At 33.1% G+C, this 21,752-nt stretch overlaps 1 pseudogene; it reads left to right on the forward strand.

Moving 5' to 3' along the window:
• The first annotated feature begins 742 nt into the window (after positions 1–742).
• LOC120589645 (uncharacterized) lies at positions 743–861 on the forward strand (annotated as a pseudogene).
• The last annotated feature ends 20,891 nt before the right edge of the window (positions 862–21,752 follow it).

The raw sequence follows: 21,752 nt of genomic DNA on the forward strand, positions 1-21,752 counted from the left end.
AACAAATCTGGTTATTTCTAAAAACCTACAACAGTGTAAACAACTATGTATTCATTTTTGAACAATTTCTCAAGCTAATTTTTACAATTTGAGTAACACAGATATTATCCCCTTTCATAAATGGCAATATGATCTAGAGGAAAGAGCCCTCAACTCGAGGCAAAATGATGTTTCATTAAGACTGGTACTTATAGGCTGCTTTTCAACTCTAAAACCATAACCTCAAAGAGAAGGAATATCCTACTTGTTCAACTGAGAGATTGCTATGATGATTAAACGTGATAATTTATGTAAAAGATAATCATTTGTAAGTTACTATGGAAGAGTAAAATAGAAAAAATCCAAGGCAATAAGTAAACTCTTTTTGCAGTTTAGTTGTAACAAACAATAGTTTGAATTCAGTGGGGAGAAGTGCAGCAGAGAGAGAGGGAGTTTAAGGAGAGAACAGGAGAAGAAAAGCCTAGCTCATAGCCTCTGGATATCAATTTGGAGGAAAAGGTGTTAATTGAAACACATTTTCTGTTTATAGAAAATGTCGATTAGATTGAGACTCCTTGAGGTTAATATCTAAGTGTAATCTTTTTATTTCTTATATTGACTAGTATACAGTATTTTCCATGCTGTAGGCATTCATTCTTACGTTTTCTAGAAAACAGAGCTCACGTTTTATTTGGAAAGTATAAACTTAAGGCTTTAGCAATCAATATCTTAAAAGTTTTATTTTACATAAAAAAAAAATCTAATCTACATCCATGCTATCCTGAACGTGCTCAATCTCATCTGATCTTGGAAGCTAAGCAGGGTCAGGCCTGGTTAGTACGTGGATGGTAGACCACCTACGAATACCAGGTGCTGTAGGTGTAAAAAAAAAAATCTGAAGTTAAAGGAAATGAGTTTCCTACCAATAATGTACCAGATGCTTCTCATTTCCAGTATTCTGATCCGACTTTTAATTCCACCAACACACAAAGCCCAAAAAACTATAATCTCTCCCACACAATTTGGATAATAAGAGTTTACTGTTTAAATTTTCCTTATATCTCCCTAATTTCTTATAGTTTTGCCTCTTCTCTTGACCAATTTACTTCCTATACAATTGACCTCAGTGCTTCAGTTTTTGAAAACTATATCTGCTACCTAGCTCAATTCACCCAATAAATTAATGAAAGTTTTTAAGCAAGGGAGGAGTTTTGATCAGCACTAAGAAATTCATTTTTGTATAGAAAAAAAGATAATATTTTTGCCAATATTGTTGCTATGCAACCATTATAATATGACAACTAGCACTAAAATAAAACATGACTTCATAAGTGGAGGATGGTTTTCAAAGACCATGGTTAGAGATTGTTACTCAAAGCCAGCACCTTCTAGAACCTTCTAAAAGGAATAAACTGGAGAGGAAGTCAAGATCTTTATAAGAGTTTATAGAATTTTTCTTAAAAAAGGAAGTCCAAGTGCAGACCCATGGGTTTTTTTTTTTAATTCTATAATTATCACAGGCAGTCCATCTAGAATGCACAACTAATTAAGATTAAAGCAATAATGAGCCACCTACACCAGTTATAATGCAAAAGAGACACATTACTATTTAGATTTCTTAAACATAAACTGTAACTGAAATAGAATGCACATTTTTGATAATGATTATAAATATGATTATAAAGATAACTCTACAGTTCCTCTATGAAACAGTATAAAACCCAGTCATTTGAATATTTGCTGAACATTTTTTAAAAGAATGTATTATATTAAGAAATGTTAGAAAATCTAATAATGGAATCAAGTATTACAGAAAATATTTCTTGGTGATACTTTCTATGAGACAAAGTGATCTCTATCACTCTTAACTTTTTCCCTTTTTTTGTGGGGTGCCAAAGTGTACCCTGTAAATTCACATCTGAATGAATACCTTTTCTCCTTCCTTTAGGAAGAAAGTAATTATAGGGTTTATATTAGGGTTCTCTGGAGAATCAGAACCTATAGGATGTATATAAGCTCTCTATCTTAAATATACAGAGCTAAGAGTCATTTTGAAAATTTCTTCCAGCTTTCATTTCATATGTTGCAGCTGAACTACCACTACAATTATAATCCTTAATAAAACTCTTCACAAAAGTGTCAATGATTCATTTGGATGAAATTTTGTTAATGATTAGAGATAAAAAAAAAATTTACCTTAATTCATTAAAAAGCATAATCATTGTATTTACTGGTTTTTAGACAGAAATCCTCAGTATCAGTAACACCAAAATATGCTCTTTAGAAACAAAATTCTAGATTTAAGAAAAGTGAGCCAAGCTAAATATAACTACATTTTCAATTTCCACCCAATACACCTATAAAGCTGATTATAGATTTTATGATTTTGTTTCTAACTATGGTACAGTAATAAATAAATAATAGTCATAACACAGAACACTAAGAATGAACATTTGCCAAATAGCTAGAATATGCAAAAATTCTCACTAACTTTATGGAGCTAAATTATTGCTATTGGTTTAATGTATGATTATGCATCATTAATCTAGAAAATCAATTTAAAAACTTTTAGAACTATAACTAGTTTAGTAAGTTGTCATATATAATGCAGTCATTACTAGATTTATCCTATATCGACAAACAATTCTAAGATAAAACAAAAATATTTTTCATCCACAGAAGCAAAAAAATAATACATGAAATATCTAGAATTAGCAAGAAAAATTTACAATTCTTATGAAAAAAACTGTAGACCTTAATTGGAAGATGCAAAGGGTGATCAAATATGTTAAGATATACATTTTTCCCCAGAAGGATTAAATATTATTTAAAATCAGTACTTCTTAAATTAATATAATGGTTTAATTCAATCATGATATTATTTTTGTGGACTTGAAAAAATTAAAGTTTATTTGGAAAAACAAGTATAACAATAGTTTAAAAATTCTGAAACGAGAATGATATGATAGTAAGTTACCCACAAAAAAGTAAAACATAAAATTAACACAAATAATATGGAATTTCTGCAAAACATGGCACAAAAGTAAAACTGGATAGATATCTTGAAACATAGCATAACTCAGTAATAGGACACAAGTTAAAAAGGACCCCATCACAAAACATTGGGGCTAGATTATTAAAAAAGAGTTAGGGGAAAATAATGATTAAATTTAAGCTTTATACTTTAACAAAGAGTTAAATATAAAGAAAAAATGGAAAAAAACATATATACTTTACTCATCTTTGGATGGGCAAAGAGTTCTTAAGCACATTAGAAATGAAAGAAAACACAAAAGAAACTACAGTAAATGTCTAAGTAAAAATTTAAATGTTATGTTTACTGATTAAAGGCTGTCTTCACCTACCTTTCTTGGTTATCCTGTGTCTGACATTAGAAAGCCAGGCTGAAACAACTTACCACATTTCCAGCTTTTCATGGTCGGTCCGGTCCTTCTGACATTTTGACTCTGAGCCTTGCTTGTCAGACTTGTTTCTTGAGCTCCAGTAGGTCCCAAGGCTGTGTCTCTCTCTACTTCTGTAGTTACCTTCACCAATGCAAGAACCTAGGCATGCCCTTGAGTTAGTGGTAGAGTCCAGGTTTGTTCAATAATGCCTAGCTATAAATTGCGATACTAACTCGATTTAGGTGTTACTGATTTGACACAACAAACTACCTTGCATCTTGTTAGTTGATGTACTGCAACAGTCCTGAGGGATCCACAGGGGAACTTTCCCTTTTTGTCTCCTGACATTTGGTTTCGAACTAGAATTATGAATCTCACCATTTTAAATGTTGCTTTATATTCCTCTCAAACACTTCCAACAGCCTTTAGAGCTTTTACCTCTCAATCACCAAAGCAGGCAACTCCTGCAGCAATTTAGGGGCCTGTTCTAAGCATACTCTCCATCTTGCTCAAAGCAGGCCACTCCTGCAGCAATTTAGGGGCCTGTTCTAAGCATACTCTCCATCTTTATCCCTCACCGCAGAGACACGACAATCCATTCATTATCCTCCACCTGCAGTTCAAAAGACTTTGTAATCACCTGACCCACATTGTCAACTCAGAATCCAGAAAGTTTAACTGCAGCTGAGGGGTAGGGGAATAACTCTGAAGTGAAAGCAGGTTTACCACTTACTTGTTGATAATTTAAATTGAGGCGCAAATAAATACTGCCTCTAAGGTCTAAACAAATAAATGGCAATTCTACAAATATAAACCAAGAATTTGGCTCATGATCTTTTAACCATAAGATAAATCTATGGCTCTTTTATAGTGTAGGGGAAAGGGTATCAATTCCTCTATTTCTCTTTCCACTTGAACTTCTGAGTTTATCCCTCGCTGCTATTGCCACATACCATGATGTTACTCTGGTCTCTGTGGAGCAGGGGACCATGGCTTTCTTATGTCAATTACAGATATGGCCACTGCTCTTCCCTGTTACACAGCTCAGCCTAAAGAAATTTCAAAAAGCTTGTAACTCAAAAATTTCATCCCAATACAGACTGTATAAAATCACATGCCATATTCTTAGACCCTCCAAGCAACTTCACGTGCATATTTCTAGGCCAGTGGAATGTGCTGTGTGTGAGCCCCTTCCCTTTTTCCAGTCTCTCCTTCCCCCTGTATGCCTCTGCACCTATTTATACAGCAATTTATACATGAAGGCAGGAACTGTCATGTTCACCTGTGTATCTGTTGAATAGACTATGACACTTAGTAGACATTCAGAAAATATTAATTGAATATATTCATTATAATAACTCCATTTGCAAAAAGCTTCTCTGCCATCAATTATAGACATCTGGACTGGAGATTCTCTAGTTAGCATGTATAACGAGGGAAGGGTTAACATTGATTTGGGAAGGAAATGGTATTAAAAGGACAGAGAGATGACTACAGAGAAAAACTATTTTGAGACACAATTTGAATGACTCTTAGAGGAGAAAGGTTGAAAGTAGAAATGGATTGGTTTGATTCAATTAATTTTCAGAATGGTGAGGTCATCTATTTTTACCTCCATTGTCCTAAGAGTAAAATTTGTCTACTCCTCAGAATATGTGAGTCTTTTGGCTTCTAACAGTCTTTGCCCTTATTTGCTCTATCAAAATCTTCATATAACTTTCTTCATTTATATATAATGCACGGAACCTTTTAGAAAGGCTTCCTTCCTAAGATTACAGTAATTTTAAAATGCTTTTCTTTTATTTAAAAGGACGACAGCATCCTGAACTTTATTTTGATTGAGTCCATAGGTGTTACAGTTTAATTTGGATTTTCATGATATGTATTTCCTATGCTTTGTCCCTTTATCTGTGGGCATGACTGTAGAATTAGACCATAGTACTTTAAAGTAAACAATTTCTCCTTTTGTTTATTAAACTAAAATTTTACTAACTTTTGGGTTCTTTATTTTCTTTGAAATAGATTCCTAAAATTTAAAATTTTACAACCAATCACAATTTTAAATTATCATGTTTTCGTGGTAGATAAAGAGATTATCCAGGAAATCTTTTATTCAAGTAATAAAAACAATATTAACTTAGAATTTACAGAATGACTTTCATGAAAATTACTCTTAGCAATAATTATAATATTTTGGTCATATCCACTATAATGTAATTTAAATATTTGCTTTTGTAAATTGATTTTGGCTTATGTTCACTGCCATGATTTATTGATTTTTGATGTCAGTGTCTACCTATATTTAAAAAAAAATCTCAAGAATATAACCTATAATCTAGGTCATATTCTCAAAGAACTTATTTACTTCCTCTCAAACTCCTAAAAAATATTTCTTCAAAACATACTTTTAGTATAACAAAACTAGATTTTTATTTTGCGTTAAGTAACATTAAAATATTAGTACAAAAAGTCAAAAAGTGATACTGATGACTTGGGGGTGGGGAAAAGTAAGATAAAATGCATACATAAATATCCACAGATCCTTTTCAATGAAATCTGACAACCTATAATATTTTTCAATAAGACTGTAATTTTAATACCATTAGATTTTCTCAATTCATTTTTTCTTTCTAGAAGAAGGTAAATATCTGAAAAGAGGCTTTTAAAAATACTATGTTGGTTAATTGCATGGTATAGGATGGTTACTTGTGACAGTATCCTGATGAATTTTTCAACAACAAAATACATATTTTGAAAATTGAAAAAACTTGCAAAAATGGTAATAGAAAATGCAAAACATGTTTAGGAGTTTTAAAGATTAATTAGATATAGATGGAAGCTTTGAGATTGACTTTCTTAACACATAGCTTCAAATAATAAAAACATGGCATATTGTATTGGCTAGGATTTTTAAAGCTGAACTATAATTGACCATTTGAAAAGTGCACTGAAGCCTGAGAATAGTTATTGGACTTGTCGACTTCATGGACATCATGTATTCAAAGTCTGCAATTGATTTCAGGGAATTTTTGTATGCTGTTTTGGAAAACTCAGGTATTTCACATTCCTGGTGTGATGTAAGTGGCTTGGAAATAGGCTGAAAGGATAAAGATGATATAATTCAATATTCTTACCCCGAGTGTGCTTTCTTTTGAGAAGCCTCCATTATATTTCTTCTGCGAAATTCTGTAATTTCTGGAAGCAATGTTCTAGAATATATTCCTAACCAAATACTTTCAATACTTTATAAAATTTAAATTGAGATAGTAAAAAAAAAAAAAATCTAAACAACAACAACAACAACAAACGGTATTTTTGACAAATCTAATTGCTGATTTTTTAGGTGGGAAAGAGTATGTAAAACATGTCTTCTGGTCTATTATCTTACTTTTATTATTCTGTAAGAAATGACTTTATGTCTTTTAAAAGTAGGAAAACTGTAATTTAAAAAGGTTGGTGTTAGATAAATGTTAATCTCTCTGAACCTCAGTTATCTCACTGATAAATGGGGGCATATACTATCCCTACCTTATTTCTCAGGTCATTAAAAAGCTTATATGAGCTCCCCTATAAATGGTGTGTAGAGGATGATGTCAGTAACATTGAAAGTAAGGGAGGTAGGAGGAGAGAACCCAGAATATAATATCATTGAGTTCAAGCTGAAAAAATAACAGGTCTCTCAAATCTATAGACTTTTAGCACTAATCTCAGACTGGTTGCCAGTTAGAGAAAAATAAGTGTAGAATATATAGAGACCTAGCATAGAGATCCAGCTGTCCCTTGTAGGTAAATGTGAACCCTATACAATTTTCACAATGACAATGTATATGATTTCTATTGTGTGTTTTTGTTTGCTTATTTGCTTTTTCTAGATATTTTACAATGGATAGAATTTGATTTTATACTGAAGAAAAAAACTTATTTATGTAAAAAATATAATGGAAAGAGCAACTCTTATATAAGAGGGTTGTTATAAGAATTAAATAAAATGCTATAATAAAACACCATGGAAATGTGACTTTATTTTTTATTAGAATGGTGAATATTAGCCAAACTTCCTTGTTGGCGAGGTAAGCAAGCGGATCTTTAAAGATGAAGTTAAGTGATTCTCTTCTTCATATTGTTTCCAATGTATCATGCTATTAGGAACATTGTAGACATAGAACTTGGAGAATCAGATCTGAAAAAGTAACTTTTGTGAGCAACAAGGAAGGGAGTGCGGCAGGTTGGCTCAAATGAGCTGAGCCCTGTTCACTCCTCTTGAATTAACTAATTAGGGTGTACCTAGCAGCTAATGGCAACAGGAAGTCTAGAGAGAGGAAGAAAACAAAAACAAAAACAAAAACCCACCTCTGCTGATTTGGAACAGAAGCAAGTTTGGAAGCTAAACACGAAAATAAGAAAAATGAGAGAAATAAGAGAAAGGAAGTGGAAAAGAAGGAAAAGGAAGGGAGAAAGACAAAAATTAGGCTCCTCTTGCTGGTGTCTGTTATCTAACAGGTATTTATGTAGTATAGTACAGAGAAGAGAGATTTGGAAGTGGGAGCTGAATTTGAATCCTGACTCCACCCAATATAAGATACTTAAAACCATTGTATAACAATGTCATTTTCTCTATTAATCATTTTTGCTTTTACCAGATATAAATTGCATACCAATTATGTGCCAAGTGTTGTACTCATTATTTGATTTATTCCTGCCCATCCCCCACTCCCGCCTCCGATTCTCCAAAGCCTCTCTCTATATCACTAATTTATAGAAGAGGACCCTCAAACTTAGCAAGTTTAAGAAATTTACCCAGGGTCACAAAGTAAGCAGTGGGGTTGGGATTGAAATCCTGGTCAGCCATCCTCCAAAGCTCATGATTTTCACCATATTATGTTGTTTGTCTTGTTTCAGAGCAACAATAACAAAAATAATTAAGTGCTGTTCAGCTATTAGTTCTACAAATATTCAACTCTATGAAATATGAATTGTCATTGAAGTATAGAAAGCTATATGATTACTGTATTTCAAGTGTCTAACACTTAAATACTCAATATTTACTGACTGATTTTTATTGCTCCCGCCCTTTCTTCTTCCCTTTCTTTCTTTCTTCCTTTCTTTCCTTTCTTTTTTTCTGTTCCTTTTTGTGCATTGCTTAATAACTTTTCCATCTAATATTTCTCTTTTTTTACTGTATGTGTATCTTTTTAAGTATGACATGAATATTTTTGAGACAAGTTCATTTGCTCATAGTGAGCAATTGTAATACCTTATCATCGGGTCTATTTTTATTTTGTATTTTTTCTTTCTATTTTTATGCTTATTTATATTTTTCTGTTGTTTGTTCTATATTAATTTGGCTGTTGATATTTCCTCAATTTTAAAAATAGATGTTTTAAATAATTTTTACTGAATTACTTTATTTTTTCAAAACCATTTTCAGAATTATATTCTTTAATTATTAAGGACAGAATTGAGCAGGTTTTTACTACCCTGTTTCCTACCTGTTTAACTACCACCGCCTTTTATAAGTCTTCTATTTGACTTTTCATCAGGATGTAAAATAGTAGGCCACTTGATTACTAAAACTGATACAGATACAAGGAGAACATTTGAGGTTATTTTTTTTAAAGCCTATGTCATAAGAAGAGTAAAATCGAATTTTCTATTTACAATGCAGGAGCCAGAGTAATTCTTTCAAACATATGTCGGAACATGTAATTTTTCTTCTCAGGATCTTCCAATGGTCTTAATTCACTCAGAGTAAAGCTCTAAGTCCTCGGTAGAGGCCACAAAGCACTACACAATCTGTTTCACATTACTTACATGACCTCATCTTCTATTCCTTCTATTACCCATCAGCCAATTCACTCTAGCCACACTGGCCTTCAACACATTAGCCAAGCTCACACCTTTGGGTTTTCTTGTGAGCTCTTTCTTTTCATCTGAACCCATTCTTCAGCCAGATATGCACATGTCTAACTCCCTCACCTTCTTCAAATCTTGGTCAAGTGTCATTTTATGACAAACTTTATTAAAATTCCAGGCCCCGGAACTCCCAAGCACCCTTACCTTGCTTATTTTTTTTTTTTTCACGGCATCAACATGCATATTTCTAGTATACTGTATAATTTATCATTTTTGTTGTTTATTCATTCCCTTCACTAGAATATATGCTCGATGGAAGCAGAGGTTTTGTTTGGTTTTCTGCTGTTTCCTAAGATACTCCTTTACTAACAGAACTTTAGACTCTCTGCTAGAAATAAAAAAGGACTACAAGAAGACATTAGTGTTGATTTCAGAAGAATTGAAGTGATGGCTCTAGGTTATACTGTGCCCTCACATATAGTTCATTATGATTAATACCAGTTCCAGTAAAGTTAGCACATAGGTTTGCTTTTGAACAGGTTACTATAAAATTAAAATAGTAGAGCACAGGAAGTATTGTCTTACCACATACTAGATCACCTTCAATTAGGATGAAAGAATTGAAGTTCACAAAACGGTCAAAAACCTACTACAAACGTAGCCCCCAAAATCGTTCCTGGTTAAGATCCAGACATAAAAGCATTTTTGTATGGAGAAAGAAACACTATAGAGCATAAAAAAATTGTCATTTCTAAAATCACAAATGAATTACAATACTTATCACAGTGTTATTGAGTACAGCAAGGACATCTTGAAAGTTCAGAATAAAAGGGATAATGATAAATGAAATTAAAACATCAGTAGTGTGTATTTAATTCTTACTATTTGCAAAGAATTATATTAAGCATTTTATCATATATCAACTTAAAAATTCTTAAAATAGTCCTGTGTAATTAGTTGGTGCTATTATCATATAATCATTATCTGGATGAGGAAACTCAGGCTTACAGAGGTTATATAACTTTCCCAAGATTATGCAGCTACTAAGTGTAGCTGTGGATAGAGTCTTAAGTTTAGTTTTTTAGGTTTTTACTTCTACTGTAATACTTCATGTGATCAAATAGATGAAGAAAAATCTACTAGAGGTTTATGAGAAAAGACAGCAAGCTAAATCTGCAGGAAAGAGAAATAAGACATTTCTTATTCAACACCTGAAGGGATTGAGAGGAAAGGAGAGAAAAAAAATGAAGCATTTAAGGCTAAATCCAATTCAGCTAGAATTCATCAAGGAGAATAGATAGTTATTATACAAGAAAAACATACAAAAAAGTAACTTTAGAAGAGTTAGTTTTTCCTAAAGTTTACAGAGGAATAAAAAGCAAATAGAGTGAAAAAGAAATTGAGAGAATTTATAATAGAACAGAATCTCTAACCACAGAGGAAGGGAATCTGAATGAGAAAACCAGTTTTAAAAAAGAGAATAGGAAGTTGGAGCATGCCATAAAAATAAATAAATATGTTGTGAAAGATATATTAAATAGGAATCTATGTTGTAAACAATGTAAATATGCAAGGATATCTTTAAAGATAAAGAATGTTTATTTTCAAACAATATAAAAATGTGGATAAATACACTAATCTGAACTTTTACACAAGTCAACAGAGGAAAAGTTCCCTGTGGAAGAATGTATTTTTACATTTACCACTCCAAAAATTGGGCATTTAAGGGATAAAAATGCTCAGAATGTCTGGCAATGCATTGTGAATTAGAGAGCAACATTAGTAACACCAATTTTAATAAATTAAACAAATAGAGTCTCAAAAGTATTCTTATTTAAACTGCAGCCTAAAAATCCATAAGAAAAGAAAAAGATAAAAGAAAATAAGCTAGTAAAACAGATAAAATTTAGTTACGAGAAATAATAAAGTTGTGAAACTATTCAAAAGCAGAATTACTTTCTCAGAAGAAAATTTGGCATCGACATAGTAAAGGTGAGAAAATTCTTATAAGATTAAATATTGCATTAGAAATAATGAAAACTCTACTTCCTTTAAAGATTTCAGAAAATGTCAAGATAATTATATAAAGGAAGAGGTAATACCAATGACAATGAAAAATGAAACCAATATTTCTAGTCAGATGCTTTTAATATAGATAACTTATGGAAAGAAGACAAAGATTTTCAGCTGGAGTTGGATGAAAATCAATGACCAAGGGAGTTAATTCTGTCTAGATAAAGAACAGATGCTGTAAGAAAAGATAAACAATAAGGAGAGAAATGTAGTTGATAGTGGTTTTAGTAATTTAAGAAAGAAAGATCGTACCAAAATAGGAAATATATTTAATAAAAATTATTTCTGTAACTATTTAAAAGGAAAAATAAAGAAAAATGGTATAGGTCAAAGGAGAAATACCAAAGACCAAGAACATGCATAATTTAATAGAAATCATCAATATTGAAATGTGACTAATATTCCTGTTCCTAGATCTAAGGGTTCATATCTGAATTTTATATAGGAATTTTAAGTAAGAGAGTACAATCCTTTGGTGCTTTTTCCAAATGGTTTATGTGAGAATAAGTAAATGACCAATTACATGGGGAAAGTTTTTATTTTTATTTTTTGTTTATTTTTTTTAAGTTTTTAAATTAAGACAGTTTTAAAAGGAGAATGAGATAAAAAGTCTCATTCATTGATTGGAAATGCCAGATTTTTCTTTAAACCACCTGATTTACCAGAAAAGTTTCTGAAACATCCATTTTCTTCATTTATCATACCAAGGTATGATTAATTTTCTCACATATATCCAACCACATATAGACTTAAGCTCCTAGAGGCCAGGAATCATCTTTGAATGCTGAATGCTAGGCACATAGGAAATGCTTCATAGACGGTCAATGAACTGAACAGGATATGTGAACATACCATATATTGGTGCAATAACCATCCTCATACTAATTCATAAATGAGAAAAAAAATTTAAAGTGATCCATGATCTGAGTTGAGGTTTCTCCTAATTGTACATGTGATCGATAGAAAAACAAATAGACGTATCCAATTCGAAAGTAATAAATGATACAATTGAAAAGGAATTTAGTGCACAGTTTTCAAAATGTATACAAATGAACTCACTTTTTAATAGCACCTTCTCGATCGACCAAGACCATGATTTTTACACAAGTGATACTGGTAAACATCAGATGGGAATTTAAAATACACAAATTGTTCTTCATCTGTTTTGTAGGTTAGTGATAACATTATGGGCACTGGTGGACTTTAAGTGAGTCAGATTGCCAACAGTTGAAAGGCTCATGTGAGATGCTAAATGAAATGAGAATTGTGTACCCCGCTAAACTCATATGTGAAAATTCTAACCCCTATATCTCAGAATGTGACAGTATTTGGAGGTAGGTATTTTAAAGAGATAATTAAGTTTAAATGAGTTTATTGAGGGGGCCTTAATTCAATATGGCTGGTCACCTTATAAGAAGAGGTGGTTGGTTCACAGGAGCTCATAACTTTAATTTAGATATAGCTAGCTAGACAGATGATGGATGATGATAAATGATATAGATGATAGATAGATGATAGATAGATGATAGATAGATAGATAGATAGATAGATAGATAGATAGATAGATAGATAGACAGACAGACAGACACAGATGAGTGAGAGAGAATGAGAGAGGTGTGGGGAGAGAGAAAAGGAGAAAAGACAGATATAGAGAGATCTATAGATAGGAAGATTTAAAAAAACAGGCATGAAACAATGCATAGAGTGTTTCATTAACAAAAGATATAATTAAATCCTGTACTTGAATTGGAATTAGAGTTCCAATAAGAGAAAAGGGAAAAGAAGAGGAAGAAATAACCACATATAAAACATTTGGCTTTAATCATGAGGAAGGCTACTTCATTTTCTGTGATTTGACAAAAGTAGACAAAAATAGATATAAATGTAGATACATTTTTATGTGCAAGGTGAGAGAAAGGAGGTTGAGTCATTCACAGTTTATGTTCTCTATTTCCTTAACTAAGTGGAAATTCAGATAACTTTAAAGTGAGAAGAGTGATGGTTTGTTCAAATGGATGCTAAGGATTTGGATCAGTTGGTTATAGGAAAAATAGAATCAAGAATAGTTATATTTTTAAGTTTCTTTCCTTTGATAGTATATACAGTAATGAGTTATATCTTTTCTGAGTCCATATAATAATAGATAAGGAAGAGTTGTTTTTTTTTTATTGGGGTAACACTGGTTAATAATATTGTATAAATTGTTTATAGTAGAATGCTAAGAGTTGATGGGTCATTGTGGAGGGAATGCTGGAGGTGGAAAACCATCACTTTCCAACTATCATGGTAAAGACTAGATCAGGTCGAGACCATCAGTGGAAGCTAAATCTAGGGAGAACTTGTGATGGGGAGCCAGATATTTGCATTTGCGTGATCAAAAAGTTTCTCTCCATAGATCACTTATAACCTGTAAGGGAGAAAAAAAGTGTAATTATACAGTGGAGAAATCAGGCCATACTTTGACCAATTTATGGCAGCACTGAGAAACAGATAAATATCATCCACCTCTAGATGTGATATCCTGAGGAAAAAACATTATCTATTTATTAATATGAATGAAACATCTAAATTGTTTGTTGTTTTTAAAAACTAGATTACATTTCAATGACCGAAAAAGAATTCTCTAACAAATTTCATAGCACTCGCAATATATTTATGGGCATTAATCAGATGGAAATTTTTTCTTCTTGTAATAATTGTAAGGTTGACATATCTTTTATGAACATAAAAACAAAGCATAATAACATAGCCTCTAGAGACATAGAAAAGGAGAAGCCGCTTTATTAATTTGTTAATAGAAGTATATCAGCATATGGGCATCTTACTGTCATCTTACACCTTTGCTTAAACTTTTTTTGCCAGCATCCTTCATCTTGTATTCTTGTGATATTAAGGGCACCAAATGAAAGAAGAGTTCAGGGCTAACAAGTCACTTTTGGAGAATCACTGATAATAATTTTTAAATTTAATTTTCCTCCCAAAAAAGATGGATGAAAAACAAAATCGAATGATTTATAGTGTTCTTTTAGTGATTAAGATACCTGGCTTTTCTTCAAAATCCTTTTGTTTTCAAGGGACCATTTACCTTAATGTTATACACATGAAATATTTTAAAAATTTTATTCGTAGTGTTACAGCAGAAATGCATTTTGGGAAGATTTTTATCTCACCAGTCAAGCATACAGATAGATTTTTTATTATTTTAAAGTGTCAGTTCTATCTGGTCCTGCTTCTCAGCAGCATTTTGCTACCTGCCAATACTGGCATTGCCCACCCTACATCTGATTCCTCTATTTAATCTCTGAAGTATTAGGATTTGTGAAACCATACAAGCCTCAAATGTAACCTTTCAAATAATATCCTTTATTTATTAAATATTCTAAGTTGTAAACAATGACACAAATAGATGATTAAAAATTCAGTTGAAGAAATTTAACCCCTAGAAAGCACAGACAGATATGTTAACTTATATTGTAAGTAGCTTCCTCCATACTGAATGTGAAGTTCATCATAGCCAAGATCTCTTGATTAAAGGAGAAATATAGTCTCAAAATGGAACTTGGAAAAGGATATTATCACTCCAAATCATTTTGCCCACATTGTAATAATCCCAGGAGACCACAGGGAAGAGATGTGGTAGTATAGACAATTTAGGAATATACCAGGTACATGTTGGAATTCCATCTCAAGTTTTGTATGTACTAGTTGAACAACAACTAGAGGAGATGAGAAGGAGAAAGAGACAAGAGATATCATTTTGAACTTTGACTTCTGTAGAATTTCAGATGAGTTACATATAGTAGAAAGAGATAACTCACCCTCCGTTGATCAAGTTTAGAGAATTTTATAAAGAGGAAGCTACCTAGTGCAGGAGCTAATACAGCATTTGTCAATATGGCTTTGTCTTAATGGGACAAATTCAGGAACATTCTTATTACAAGTAAGGCCCTGACAGAATGAGGAAGTCACCAAACTCTTGTTACGCAGCAGAACTTTTACGCCTGGGGTTTACATTTCCATCTCAAAACACTGAATACTCCCAATATTTTTTTTTGAGGGAATGTATGTAAGACTCTACTGGTTCTTGAGTCAATTTAATCATCAGCAAAATTACATGAACTCTCAGTGTTTCTGGTTCATTTTCAGAGTCCCAGTAATCCATTTCCTCACAATGCACTCCCTGATTTCTTGAGGGATTTGATCCTGAGCTTAGTCTAAAGACTAAGATCATTAAACCATTTCCCTTCTAGCTGAGTGTTGCTGGAGCTCATACAAAAAGACCAGAGTCCAAACATTCTAAGGCAATTACTTAATTGTTCATTATTACTGCTTAAAACGTTTACGCATTTAAACTGCTGAGCAGACTTAGCTCTCTTTGACCTCTGTCTACATAAAATGTCAGTTCTAACAAATACCAAGCCTCACTTATTTATAAAGTAGTGAAAAGTTAATTTTTAAAAAGCCTTCAACAACTCTCCTCTTGAAGTTCTTTATGTGCTTTAAATAGCTGGTTAACATCCACTAATTTGAAACACCACTGACAATTTTCTGAGGAAAATCTACCTCCTTTTAAAGCAGCATTTATAATTAATTTTTAAACAAAATAAATTATTGTAGTACTACTCTTCTTAAAAAGTCAAAACTATCATTATGATATTCCTTAGTAAGATTTCATTTTTCCTATGTGCCAAGCACAATACTGACAAACCTTGTCTACACAGATTGAAAAACAAATGACACTCTAAGATGATTCTCTACAAAAGTGATTCTTAAAATTATTTGATAATCAGAATATTTTAAGAAGTGAATAACATTTATGAATCCTCATTTTTTAAAAAATCGATCTATCTTAAATAACTTATAAAGACATTTAAAGGCCAGTATGTCCTGAGTTTATGTGAAACCCCAGCTAATGGTCCTATTCTAGGGTAGTTTTTAATAACTTGGGTTAAGAGTCAAGGACATGGCTTCTAACCCATGTATCTAATTTACTGGTAATGTAACTGAACCATTTATCTCCTCTCTCTATGCCTCAGTTTCCTCATCCATATAACATAATGTAAATTTTTTTTATAGAAACTATGAAAAATATTCTTTCAACAAATATTGGCTATATAACTAATATATGGTTGTTATTGATTTCAATTGTGGGGCAATGCAAGAGTGAACAAGACAAATAGTCTTCATTGAACTTATAGTCTAGTAAGGAAGATAAGCAATAAATAACAATAAAAAGTTAATTCCATTTTGGTAGATACTACAGCTGTGACACACGAAGAAAGTACTGCAGAGATCTTAAGGGTGAGCCAGTGCCATTTTTATTATCAAGGTAAAAGAATCTAGGAAAAAGATACTGTGGACAGATGAAAAGCCAGGGGCAAAACCCTTGAGAATTAAACCTCCAAGGAACTGAAAAAGGTCTATGTAGTTGTGATCTAGAAAGAAAATGTGTGACAGAAGCTGTAGAGGAATGAAGGCCAAGATCATATAAGCTACTGTCTATCTTGAGGGCTTGGGACTTTAAGAGCAATGGAAAGTAATTAAAAGGTGTTAGGTATGTCAGTGACAAGACAAGATTGTTTTTTAAAAGTAAGTCTAAATAGACAATCTAAAGCAGAAAGCACTAAGCCTATTTGGGTTCGTTGATGAACTCTACGAAATATTTAAATAAGAAATTATACAAAATCTCTACAATCTCTGCCAGAAGCAGCAGAGAAAATACTTCCTAACTCAATCTATAAGACCAGCATTGCCCTAATACCAAAACTAGACAAATACATCACAAAAAAAGGAAACTACAGACCAATATCACTCATGAACATAAATGCAAAATCCTCAATAAAATTTTAGCAAATCAAATTTAATAATATATGAAAATAATTATATACCACAACTAAATGAGATTTATCACAAATATGCCAGGCTATTTTAACATTTGAAAATCAGTCTGTCAACTCAATAGGCTAAAGAAGAAAAATTTTATGATCATATCAAAAGATACAGAAAAATCATTTGACAAAGTCCAAAGGTCATTCATGATAAAAGCTCTCAGCAAAGTATAAGTAAAAGATAACTTCCTCAACTTGGTAAAGAATATCTACCAAAAAAAAAAAAAAACCTCAAAAAACTAGCTAACATCATACTTAATGGGGAGAATAGGGAATATCAGGACAAGGCAAACATGTTCTCTCCCACAACTCTTTTTCAGCAAATTGTACTTTAAGTCTGACCTAATACAAATTACAGAAATTAGAAATAAGACATAAAACTGTTTTTCCCTCCACAAACAACATGATTTTTTATGTAGAAAATCTGAAAGAATCAACCAAAAAAATCCTGGAACTAATAGGTAATTGTAGCAAGGTTGCACAACATAAGGTTAATATATAAAAGTCAATCACTTTCCAACAACTAGCAATAAAAAAGAGGAATTTGAAGTTAAAAACACAATACCATTTATATTAGCACCCTCCAAGTTGAAATACTTAGGTCTGGATCTAAAATATATATATATGGATAAGATCTATATGAGGAAAACTACAAAGTTCTGATAAAGAAATCAAAAAATTGAATAATTTGGAAGATATATTATATTCATGAATAAGAAGAATCAATATTATCGAGATGTTAATTTTTCCCAATTTGATCTATAGATTCAATGCAATTTAAATCAAAATCTCAGTAAGTTATTTTGTGGATATTGACAAACTGATTCTAAAGTTTGTAGGGAGAGGTAAAAGACCCAGAATAGCCAACACAATATTGAAGAAGAACAAAGTTGGAGGACTACTTAACTTCAAGACTTATTATAAAGCTACAAGAATCAAGACAGTGTGAAATTGGCAAATGAACAGATAAAAAGATCAATGGAATGCATTAGAGAGCCCAGAAATAGACCTCCATAAATAAAGTCAAATAATCTTTGAGAAAAGAGCAGGGGCAATACAATGGAGAAAACAAAAAGGAAATATAATGGAGAAAGGATGACCTTTACAATAAATGGTGCAGAAAAACTGGACTTTGACATGCAAAAGGAATCAAGACAGAATGTACGCTTGTCCCATAAATTAACTAAAATATATCATAGACCTAAATGTAAAACATAAAACTATAAAACTTGTAAAAAAATAGCATAGGAGAAAATAAGAATTGAATTCACATTGCTTGGCTACAAGTGTTGAACAAGGACCAATTTTTCATGGAAAAATTTACATTCAAAATTATAAAGAATATTCTACACTACAGTTTTGTGAGGAAGGAATATGCTGCCTGGCAACGTAGTGAGTTCTCTGCCAGTGCAGAATTTGATATTAGGCTGCTTTTTAGCCAGGATGCTATAGTAGTGATTTCCAACTTGTTAACTTAACAAAATAAGTTGAAGGAGAGGAGACCAGTCAAGATGGCATAGAAGATAGAGGCTGTGCACACCACCTGTCATGACCATACCAAAATTATAAAGAAACTACAGAGCAACCAACATGCAGAGTCTCCAGAGGTCTGGCTGAAGAAAAGCCCTATGAAGGATAAAAATAACAGGTCACTTCAAACCAGTAGGAGAAGAGGAGATACAAAATGCCCTGGTCCCACAACAATGTGTGGCGATGGAGAATCAGGTGGGTTGTCTTGGCTGAAGAGGCCTTCCCCCACCTGAGGAATGAGGGGTCTCGGCCCCACACTGGGTTCCCCAGCCCAGGGTCCCAGCACTGAGAAGAGAAGTTCTACCACCTGTGGCTGTGAAAACTAGAGGAACTGAGCAAGACAGAAGGTTGGGGGAAGTGGAGTCCTTCCTCTTAAAGAGCCCATACCCAGCCTTACTCGCCAATGGACTCATTCGCTTTGAATCCTAGTTCCGGGGCAGCTACTCGCATGGAGCCAGGGACATACGGCATTTAGTTGTCAGGCTTCAAGGAGAAGGCTAGAGTGGCGGCTTTCTCCTAGACAGAAGTACTGGCAGTATCTGCTGTTCCTTTGTTGAGCCCTCCCCATTCCCAGCCTGTAGACGCAGGTTCAATTGTATCTGATTTACCATCAACATGGGTAACACAGGTTGCTCCTCACAGGTGATTCCATGAGACTGCCTCTCCCAAGTTGTGGTCCTACCCAAGCTGCTTCCAGTAGTTTATTCCATACAAATGGGCCGTTTTGGCTCCTGCTGCGGACTTTACTAAAATTTCTCAAAGGCTCGCAAAACCCAAAGAAGCAGCATCTGCCCATGGCGTGCCCTGTACTTCTTGCCAAGCAGCCCCAAGTCCCACACTGGTGGCAGCCTCAGTTTCTGGCTTGGCCCCTAGGGCACCTATAAGCCCAGCACAGGTGACAGCCATCTGTGGATTGCTTGGTAACTCTTACCAGGTGGCTCTTGGAGGTGCACAGGCTATGGCTGAACTTGGTCTCCAGCTGGGCCCCTCTCAAAATTGTGACACTGAGTCCCACAGGACACTTACTACATAAAGCCAGTCTACTAAGACAGGGAAATTAAGGAGCCCTACCGAATACACAGAAACAGACACAGGAAGGCAGCTAAAATGAAAAGACAAAAAAACATGTCCCACACGAAAGAACAGAACAGAGCTCCAGATAAAGAATGAAACAAAATGGAGACCAGCAATATACCAGATGCGGAGTTCAAAACACTGGTTATAAGAATGCTTAATGAACTTAGGGGAAGAGTAGATGAACTCAGTGAGAACTTTAACAAAGAAATAGGAAACATAAAAATAGAAAAGTAAATTATAAAAGGGAACCACTCAAAAATGAAGAATACACTACTGAAGTGAAGAGTATATTAGAGGGAATCAATAGAGTAGATGAAGCAGAAGATCAAATCACCAATATAGAGGGTGGGGAAGCTGAGGACACCCAATCAGAATAGCAAGAAAAAAGAATACCAGAATATAATAATAATTTAAGGAGCCTATGGTACAAAATTAAATGTAACAACAAATATATCATAGAGATACTTGAAGGAGAATGAGAAGTTGAAGAGCTATTTGAAGAAATAATGATGGAAAACTTCTCTCACCTGGTGAAGGAAATAGACATGCAACTCCAGGAAGCTCAGGGAGTCAAAAAAGATGAACTCAAAGAGGCCCACGCCAAGACATATTATAATTAAAATGCCAAAGTTTAAATACAAAGAGGGACTCTCAAAAGCAGCAAGAGAAAAGCAGTTAGCTACCTATAAGGGAGCACCCATTAGATTGGCAGCTGATTTCTCAAAAGAAGCTTTACAGGACAGAAGGGCTTGGCACAAAATATTCGATGTAATGAAAACCCAGGATCTACAACCAAGAATACTTTATCTAGAAAAGATATCATTTGGAGTCAAAGGACAGATAAAAAGCTTCCCGGATCAAAAAAAAAAAAAATGCTAAATGAGTTCATTACAGGAAATTTTGGAGGGACTTCTTTAAGAAGAAGAAAAAAAATGTATTAAAAACATGAATAAAGAATGGTAATAACTACATTCCTATCAACAAGTACCTCAAATGGAACTAAATAGATAAGAAAACAAGACCCCTACATATGCTGCCTACAAGAGACTCACTTCAGATTAAAAGACAGAGACTAAAAGGAAGGGGATGGAAAAAGATATTGGACCTAGAGGGTATTGTGCCGAATGAAGTAAGTCAGATAGAGAAAGACAAATACCACATGATTTCACGTACTTGTGGAATCTAAAGAACAAAATAAACAATAACAACAACAACAAAAAAAACAGAAACAAGCTCATAGATACAGAGAATATTTTGAGGGCTACTAGAAGAGAGGGGGTTGGAGAAGATGGTGATAAAAGGCAAAGGAATTAAAAAATATAAATAGATAGTTACAAAATAGTTATGGAGATATTAAGTATCGCATAAGGAAAATAGTCATCAATATCGTAAAAAATATGTAAGGGGAAAGATGAGTACTAGATTTAGTGGGGTGATCACTTTGTGAGTTATACAAATTTCCAATCACTATGCTGTACAACTGAAACTAATTTGTTATTGTATGCAAATTATAATTGAAAAAACTCATTGAATTGTACAACATAAATATGAGCAACTAATTGTCTATTTCAATAAAGCTGTAAAAAAAGAATACATTAGAGAGAATTAACAGAGAATGAAGTAGAAGATCAAATCAGTGGTATAGAATATGAGGTAGCGAGGACACTCAATCATAACAGCAACAAGAAAAAAGAATCCAGAAAAACGAAGATAGTTTAAGGAGCCTCTGGGACAACATCAAGCTTAACAACATTTGCATTTGCATCATAGGGATACCAGAAAAAGAAGAGAGAGAGCAAAGAATTGAAAACCTTGAAGAAATAAGGATGGAAAACTTCCCTAACCTAGTGAAGGAAATAGACATACAACCCTAGAAAGTTCAGAGTCTCAAACAAGATGAATACAAAGAGGCCCACACCAAGACACATCATAATTAAAATGCCAAAGT

Source organism: Pteropus medius, unplaced genomic scaffold, assembly GCF_902729225.1.
Source record: "Pteropus medius unplaced genomic scaffold, Ma_sr-lr_union100, whole genome shotgun sequence".
Lineage (NCBI taxonomy): Eukaryota > Metazoa > Chordata > Mammalia > Chiroptera > Pteropodidae > Pteropus > Pteropus medius.